At 36.4% G+C, this 9,284-nt stretch overlaps 1 pseudogene; it reads left to right on the top strand.

Moving 5' to 3' along the window:
* Positions 1 to 6,187: 6,187 nt before the first annotated feature.
* LOC127186589 (immunoglobulin heavy variable 3-7-like) lies at positions 6,188 to 6,852 on the top strand (annotated as a pseudogene).
* Positions 6,853 to 9,284: the final 2,432 nt, after the last annotated feature.

Raw genomic sequence — 9,284 nt, forward strand, 5'->3', positions numbered from 1 at the left:
TGGAGTAGCCAAGTGATGATGTCAGAACTATTATCATCTAGTGATACCCACTGAGTGTTGCTGCACTTGGTACCAAGCCTCTAACACATTAACCCTCTTGTGGGAAAACTTCATATTTAAATAACAACAACAACAACAGCACAACAGTAACAATAATTATAATAGCCATAGGAATAGTAATATGAAGAAGTTGGTGATGTAAGAAAGAAATAAAACTGGCAATGAGTTGATAACTTTAATTATGTGTGATGAATTTTAACAAGCTTTTTCTCTCTCCCTTCTCTGAATTTGTGCACAATGGACATTTTCTTTAATAAAGTGCTAACATGTTCAAAGGAAAAAAAATAAATTGCTCAAAATCTTGAGACATTTTTTTAAGCCGATTTTCTCTTTGTTTAGACATCTCTACTTTGTGGCAATTGAAAGAATCTACACTGCTGTTTCGATGTATCATCTAAAGGTGACATAGACATTTTAGTATTTATTTTTCTAGATGTTTAAACATTGTATGCATTTCTAGTTTTGATCATTTTAGTATTTTTATTAGTCATTTATAGTTTCATTGTACACATATTTTACCTGTTTAATCCTCAATTTTTATTTAATTTTTATAACAATGGAAATTAGGATTTCTTCTTGATTTATTTTGATATAATTAGGATTGTTTTATCAAAATAAAGCTATAAAGCTATAGTGTATGCCTACATCTTTCTTAATTGATTCATTAGTTGCAACTTTTTGGTGACTCTTTAAATATTATATATGCCTTCATGAAATCTTCAGTGGCAAATTTTTCTCCATTTTTTTTAATTTATTTTACATTTTTTTATTAATTTATTCTTGTTACATCTCAATGTTTATACCATCATTTGTATCCTCCCATTCTTCCCTCCCTCCCTCACTCCCATTATTCCCCTCCCCTATGATTGTTCCTGAGGGGGATTACCGCCCCCTGTATATGCTCATAGGGTATCAAGTCTCTTCTTGGCAATCTGCTGTCCTTCCTCTGGGGGCCACCTGGTTTCCCCTTCCAGGGGACTTGGTCAAATGTGAGGCACCAGAGTACGTGAGAAAGTCACATCCCACTCTCCACTCAACTGTGGAGAATGTGCTCATTCTGTATAATTTTATCTTATTTTGTGAGTAATGATCTAGGTAGATTACTTATAAATGTATTTATTGATATGGGTTGAGTGGGCAAATTTATGTTATTCAAAACTGAAGAAAGCACGTTAATATTGAGTTAGTATACCATTATTTTTCATCATGTCGTCATTGCTGACTGGACCATCTATTACATATTTTACTATAAACAACATGATTTCATCACTTTTAAAGTTGAACATATTTAACTTAAATATAGCTGTATGTATATCATTAGCCATTAATGTTGGATTTTGTGTTCTTCTAACAAATTTTCTGACATGAACAACATATGAGCTTGGATTTACTCAGCCAGAGTATCTGAGACTTCAGTTCATTACAGATGAGAGGGAGGAGCAGCTCACATCCATATGTGTGGAATGTAATGCAAAACAATTGTCATACATCATGAATTTAGTAAATTTTTATTTTCTCAATATTTCAAATTACTGGAAGCCACAATAATTACACACATTAAGACCTGGGCAGGAGAAAGAAAAGCAGAGAGCATGTACAACAAAAAATTCAAAGAAAGCATCCTAATGAATGCAGTGTGATGGCTTCCCACATGCTAGTTGAACAAGGCTCCATCTGTCAGGTGCTGTAGAGCACACACGGAGAAGACAGCCTGTGCATCAGGTGCAAAGGGAGGATGAAGATGGGTTTCCTGTGTGGGGAACTTATCTCTTCCTGTAATATTTCCTGCATAAACATCTCTAGGGTTATGTTTTGTATTATATTTGTGGATATACAGCAACATGAGTGCTAGGATTGCCTCAGTCTTGCAGTAATGAGGATTATCTCTGATTTCTTGTTCACCTGAATTACCTCTTCAGTTCTGGGATCACAGGAATGCACCATCTCAAAGGGAATTTATAGCTTCTGGGGACAAGAACCCTTGTTTTGTGCATTCTGGGAAATCATTCTGCCTAATGAGCTATTTTTTTTTTACTAGTTTTATGTCTATCTTATAAAAAAAACAAACAAAATGTTTGGTCTCCCTTGTGAATGGGATTTTTTAGTTTATAATATAATATGATTACATCATTTCCTCTTCCCTTTCTCCCCTGCAAACCTCCCTTAGTAGACACAAGCTCTCTTCAAAATTGATTCCCTTTTTCCCTTCAGTTTAATTCATGTTGCAAAGAGAAATTTCCTTCATGAGTGAGATAACTACAACTATCTGTGGATAGTGGCTCTAAGGATAAATAGAGTTTAGATAGATTTCATGTTATTTAGAAAAGTGACAGTTATATTCTTCTCCTATAGCTATGATTTAAGTAACACTGAGTCGTTGCCTAGGTTTCCAGTATCAGAATTTATTTCCTTTGTTTTGAGAAGACTTTAGGGAGAAACAATTATTCCATATCATCTCTTATCATAAACATTCTTAACTTTGTTTCCAGTATCTTTAAAAAAATTTTGTTTTACATGACCTTGAGATTATTATTGTTCATCCAATCTTCTATAAAATATTTGCTTTGAAGAATTTTACTTTTACAGGAGTGTAAGAGAAACATCTTGTCACACAAAACTCCAACTTTCCTCCGCATGTTCCAGTCTCAGCAAATGAACATGAAGCATGCCATGTATAATTGGGTCAGTGTCACTGTCTTTAAAATACTCCTGGCTGTAATGAAAATCACCACCTCCCTGCCACATTCTGTCTCTTAGCCAAGACTTCCCACAGCAATCTTCATAAACTCTGGTCTTACGGCCCAAGTATTTTAGCGTATTAGCTGAGAGTCTTGCACAGAGCAAGCACCAAGCTTTATGGTCATATTCTAATAAATGGCCTCCTGAGAGATCTCTGTCAGACTAGCTGTTACATTACACACTGCAGTGCATATTTCTCCAGCTCTTAGGATAGTTGGACTGTTTCTTGTTTGACGAATGTTGCAAGGACATTTTTACTCTGTGGAGTAGTAGATTTCAATTTCTTACAAAATAAATCTTATTGGTTATTCCCTGATGATATCATCTTTATCTAAAATCTGAATGAACACTAAAACTCGTTGTGGTCTGTATTTTCATTTTTCATTGTATATGTTATCATTCCTCCTATTTATATTTAAAGAAAATTTTACTTGAAAATAACATACTTGAATTTTCCTATATTTAGCCAATTTTTTACCAAGTGTTTCTCTTTTACATCATAGCATTTTGAGAAATCTTAGCCATGGCAAACTTGCATTAAGATAAAACATCTAGCTACTAGTTTCCATTTTTTCTCCTTTTACATATTTTTTCAACCAAGACATTTTCATGATTTTTATTTTATTAATCTATTCAGATTACAGCTCAATTGTAATCCCATCACTTGTATCCTCCCATTCCTCCCTCCCTCTCACTTTCACCCTATTCCCCTCTCCTAGGTCTATGACCAAGGAGGACTTCCTCCACCACTAAATGGTCATAGGGTATCAAGTCTTATCTTGGTAGCCTGCTTATTCTTTCTTTGAGTGCCACCAGGCCTCCCCACCAAGGGGAGGTGATCAAAGTCAGTCTCCCCTCTCCATATAATTGTGGAGAATGTCCTGTTCATTGAGTAGATCAGAATAGGGGTTTGATGTTTACTATTGTATTGTCCTTGGTTAGTGCAATAGTTTCAGCTGACTTCCCTGGGCTCTGATCCACCCATCATGATGTTCCTCTTGTAGGTTTCAAGGACCTTCTGGGTCCTTCTATTTCCCCATCTCCTATATTTCTCTTACCTAGAGTCTCAGTAGGATGTCCTCACATCTGTCCCAATCTCCTGGTAAGTGAAGACTTTCATGGGACATCCCTTTTGGACTAGCGCCCAGTTATAAGTGAGTATATACTATGTGAGTCTTTCTGCATCTGGGTTAGCTCACTCATTATGATCATCTCTAGTCCCATCCATTTGTCCACTGATTTCTAGATTTCCTTGTTTTTAATAGCTGAGTAGTATTGCATGGTGTAAATGTACCATAGTTTCTTTATCCACTTTTCAACTAAATGCCTCTCAGTTGAAGAATGGATAAAGAAACTGTGGTATAAAAAAATAACACCTTTTAAAATTAGGTTTTTATTATGCATGCTCTTTAAATGAATTAATCAAATATTCCTTCTTCTCAATTTCACTGACTGACTGATGTTTACAAAGTGAATTAAGATATCTGATTTTACCTTAAGTCCTCTTACACCTCCTTAGATAGGGTGCAGATAATGGAAGTGTGTCAACCACCTTCCTCATCTAGTTTGACTTTTTTCTATTCTTCTCTATAGTAGTTACATTTTCAACATGTTGCTGATTTGTGTAGTGTGTGTGTGTGTGTGTGTGTGTGAGAGAGAGAGAGAGAGAGAGAGAGAGAGAGAGAGAGAGAGAGAGAGAGAGAAGAAGAAGAAGAAGAAGAAGAAGAAGAAGAAGAAGAAGAAGAAGAAGAAGAAGAAGAAGAAGAAGAAGAAGAATCTGTATGAGTCCTTCTCAAATTCCTGGATCTGAGTTTAGGGGCCTATCATCAAGTTGATTCCTTTTCACTTCTTTGTTGCTGAAATGTCATATGCCCTGTTTTTAATCATTTACATTTTGGATTTTAAATGTAGTGATTTTGGCCTCAGGTTTTGTTTCTCTCACCTCACATCTCTTCTCTTTTTTTGTTTACTTCTTTCCTTCCTTCTTTCTTTTCTTCCTTTTGTTTTTCCTTTTTCTTTTTCTAAAATTATCTGTTGAACTACCCTGAGTTTGCTACTTATCCCAACAGAAGATGTAGGGATAATGGTTAACAACACTGCCCTCTGTGGATAGATTCTTCCTGGTTCTTCCCTTCGACTGTCTCTTCCACCAGTGTGCTTCTGACATGTTCAGTCACTTATGCTTTCGAGTTTCTACCATGATTCAGAATTTCTGAATTTTCTCAATTGAAGTTTCTCAATAAAATTGTTCCTCCTTAGTTTCTTCTCTGTGAAGAATTCTATTAGCTGAACTGTAGTTTCATCTTCTTTGATCTTATTGCTAAAGAATGAGAGCAACACTGTTCTCTGAGCACATCTAAAAGCTAAGTTGGTTCATCTAAAATGCTGGAGACTGGAGCCAATTTATATTTGAACCAGCACATAAGCAGATAACACACTTTTGTTCAATTGTCTTGTCAGCATATCAGTCACTAATAAATCAGCAAAGGCTGGGTACAAAACAACCTTAATTATACATGATGAATTGTGATAAGTGAGAAGTAAAACACAAGAATATCCTGTATGAAAAAAAAATATAAAATAAATAAATAAATAATAAAAAAGAATATCCTGTATGTAAACTTCCATAAGCTCTAGAAAATGGAAACAAAACTTAGGAACCCCAAGTAAGATCAGGACTGGTAACTGATGGAGGCTGATTAGGAAAGAATAGTCAAGAGGAGGTGTGTAGGGAGTGATGCCATCCTTCAGGGAGGCCTGGGCAAACACAGAGGGAGCAGATGTAGAACTCACTGCTGAGCTATGCACTGAAGCTTAACAGTCACTCCTTCTTCTTATTGAACATATAGGTAAATGTACAGGAAAACTGAAATAAATGATAACACAGGAAATTCAAACTCTTGGATACATACAGTTCTGGACAAGACCTCTGTAGGTTCTTAGGCAAACACTGGAATGCAGTCATATCACATGAATTCAACACAGAACGGGGGTTCCGTATCTCAGGAGAAAGCAGCCCTCAGTGCTGAATCTGACTCAGGGAGTAGGATGTCCATTGTGGTTGAAGACAACCTAGTATGGCTAAGTCTTACAGAAAGAGCTCCTGAGCACATTAACAAAACAATGTCCACTGCCATCTATGATCCTGGACATGGAGAATTGGGTGAAATTAACATTAAATGGCATCTTTTGTTCACAAATATAAATGAGATCAGCAATAGTTAATGTTTACCCAGGAAAATATAATAGGAAAAAATTCCAATCATTATCTTTACTCCCAGAAGTTCCCAGCACATTTACCAAAACCCTAGAATCTGTCATATCTAGGCTCCCTCAGTAGAGCTTGATATGTAGCAAGAGGACATGCAAATGAGCTCTCTCTCTTCTCATGAAAACCAGCCCAAAACTATCCGTGAAGCTCAGGCAAGGGAGATCAGCCCAGGATTACCATTCATCAATCAGCACTGAACACAGACACCTCACTTTGTATTTGGGGCTGATTTGGGTTTTTCTTGTTGCTCTTTTAAAAGGTAATGTATGGCAAAGAGGAGATAGTGAGTGTGTTAGTGGATATAACTGAGATGGGCAGTTTATGTGACAGTTTACTAACAGTATTCTCTGTGTTTGCAGGTGTCCAGTGTGAGGTCAAGCTTGTGGAGTCTGGGGGTGGCCTCGTGCAGCCTGGAGGCTCTCTGAGACTCTCCTGTGAAGCCTCTGGATTCACTTTTAGTGACTACTGGATGAGCTGGGTTCGCCAGGCTCCAGGGAAGGGGCTGGAGTGGGTTGGAGTAATTTAATCAAAATAGTGGTACCAAAAACTATGCACTGTCCCTGAAGGATCGATTCACCATCTCCAGAGACAATGCCAAGAACACTGTGTACCTGCAAATGAGCAGCGTGAGATCTGAGGACACAGCCAGTTATTACTGTGCTAGATACACAATGTGGGGACTTCACTGTAAACCCAGACATAAGCCTCACTGTGAGGCCACTAATGACCACTGTGGGGCACACAGCACACACAAATCGTGGGCTTATCCCAGTAAATCGTGAAGATGAAGTTAAATACTACTCTCATATATCTGGGCTGCCATTTCTTTGATTTATTGTTTCATAGAAATTCTCTATAAATGAGTATCTGAATGGAACCAATATTTTCAAGCCAGTACATGATTTTGTGTTTTATTTTAAAAATAATAAAGTATAGTCTCTCATGAACAAAATGCAAAATGACTGGTATGAGGATATAAGAGACCCTGCCTTGGTCACTGAAATCACATGATAAGGAAGTTCATGAACATTCCTTTTTCCCCATATTCTAGGCAGTGCCTTCATAATATATCTTGACTAAATTAGCACTGTGTTCAATGGAAAAAAATCAAGAGGAAGTTGGGTCCAAGATCATTAGATCATAAAGCATAGCACATTTCCCCTCTCCTCCCCAAGGAGTGTGCACATAAGTGTCACATGTGACCAGCATTGCTTTTTAACTAACTCAGTTTATTATTCTATCCCTTTTATCATTGTTTCATCATGGTATTTTGTACAAACTGAATCTTTCAGAAAAGTTCTTATCTGTACAGAGTTATACACTTTTCAAACATGGTCTACTGTTTTCTACTGGTCTTGGAGATGGAACAGTATCCCTAGTCTCTCAAGGTCTTTTATGATGAATGACTGATGGATTAGCCTTTTCTGCCTCTATTGACATAAACATGTAACTTTCCATTCAGTCTTTATGTGTGGTAAATTATATGTATCAATTTATGTATTTTAAACCATCTTTAAATCTCTGGATGAAGCCTACTTGGTCATGGTGCATAATCTTCTTGATGTGTTCTTGTGTTGGGTTTGCAAGCAAGTAATTAAGAATCTTTGTAGTGATGTTTGTAATAGAAATTGACCTGTCATTTTCTTTTTAGGTATCAAGGTATCAGCTTTAGATATCGGGTTACTTAGATCCTCAAAATGTGTCTTCAATTAATACTTTGCAGAATATTTTGAGTAATACTGACATCAATTCTTTGAAGACATGGTCAGATTCTGTGCTTAATTCATCCGGGCCAGGGTTTTTTTTTTTTTTTTTTTTTTTTTTGGATGAAAGCTTTACTCATTGCTTCAATTTCATTAGGTGCTATAGATCTATTTACATTGTATACCTGATCATGATTTAACTTTGGTAGTGGGTATATGACAATAAATTTAGGTTTTCAAGTTTATTGGAGTACAATGTTTTACAATATATCCTTACAGTTCTCTGGATATTCTCATTGTCAGTTGTAATGCCCCCATTTTTCATTTATAATTTATTAATTTGAACCTCATCACTCCATCTTTTAGTTAATTTGGCTAAGAGTTCATCAATATTATTATTTTTTTTATCAAAGAAGCAACTCTTCCTTTTATTGGTCTTTATGTTGTGTTTATTTATTTATTTGTTGGTTTTAGCCTTGAGTTTTATTTTTTCTTGACATCTAATTCTTTGGGGGTTATTTCTTCCTTTTGTACTAGACTTTACAGGTGAGCCATTAAATTGCTAATATGTGATCTTACAATTTTTGTAGGTATTTAGGAATGTGCACTTGCCTCTTAGCTCCGCCTTCATTTTGTGCCATGGGAATGTTGTGCTTTTGTTTCCAATCAATTAAAAAAAAGTTTTGATTTTCTTTTTTATCTCTGTATTAATTTATTTTTCATTCAGTAGTGAGTTGTCCTGTTTCCATACATTTTTATACTTTCTGTTGTGGTGGTTGCACTGTTGTCTTCTAGCAGAAGGAGACTGGGATGTACTCTTTATGAGTTTGAAGTTTATTGAGCCATGCAGATATGTCTGGTGACACACACTCTTGTGACTACAAGTTCAAAGAGGCAGGCCTGAGTCTTTAAAGTAGGGGGTTTACAGTGGCAAACACAAGTTGCACAATTTCCATTCACACAGGTGCCATGACTGTTGGCAAGAATGACAGGGCTGAATATTTTTTTAATGGCACACAGTTATGTTTACCATTGTATCATTTGAAAGGGGAGTAGAAAGCCTTCCAGTTACAGAAAAGGAACAACAGCAGATGCGTTATGATTCCTTGTGTACCATGTATGCCTAAAAGTCAATGTGACCTTCGTTTTAGCCCAAGGTCAGATCAGGAATTATCTCCTTTTTTTTTTTCACTTCAATGCCTACTTTTCCTGAGCATTATAATATGTCTGAACTAGCCTTCATCTTCTATTTCTTCATTATTTCAGTACTGATTGTAAGCCTTGAGCTTTTTCTTCTGATCTTTGGGATGCTTAGGACAGTCTTTTAACCAGTGTCCACGTTCTTTGCAGTAAACACATTGATCCTTATCCACACGGGGCCGCCTTTGTTCTCCCCCCTCTCTTTTCTGTTCTCTATATTTAGTAGGTTCTGTCACTACAACGGCCAGGATCCTACTCAAATGTCTATCTCGCTTATGATCTCTGTGATCCTCCCGTTCCTCCTGTTCCCT

This window comes from Acomys russatus, unplaced genomic scaffold (assembly GCF_903995435.1).
Source record: "Acomys russatus unplaced genomic scaffold, mAcoRus1.1, whole genome shotgun sequence".
NCBI lineage: Eukaryota > Metazoa > Chordata > Mammalia > Rodentia > Muridae > Acomys > Acomys russatus.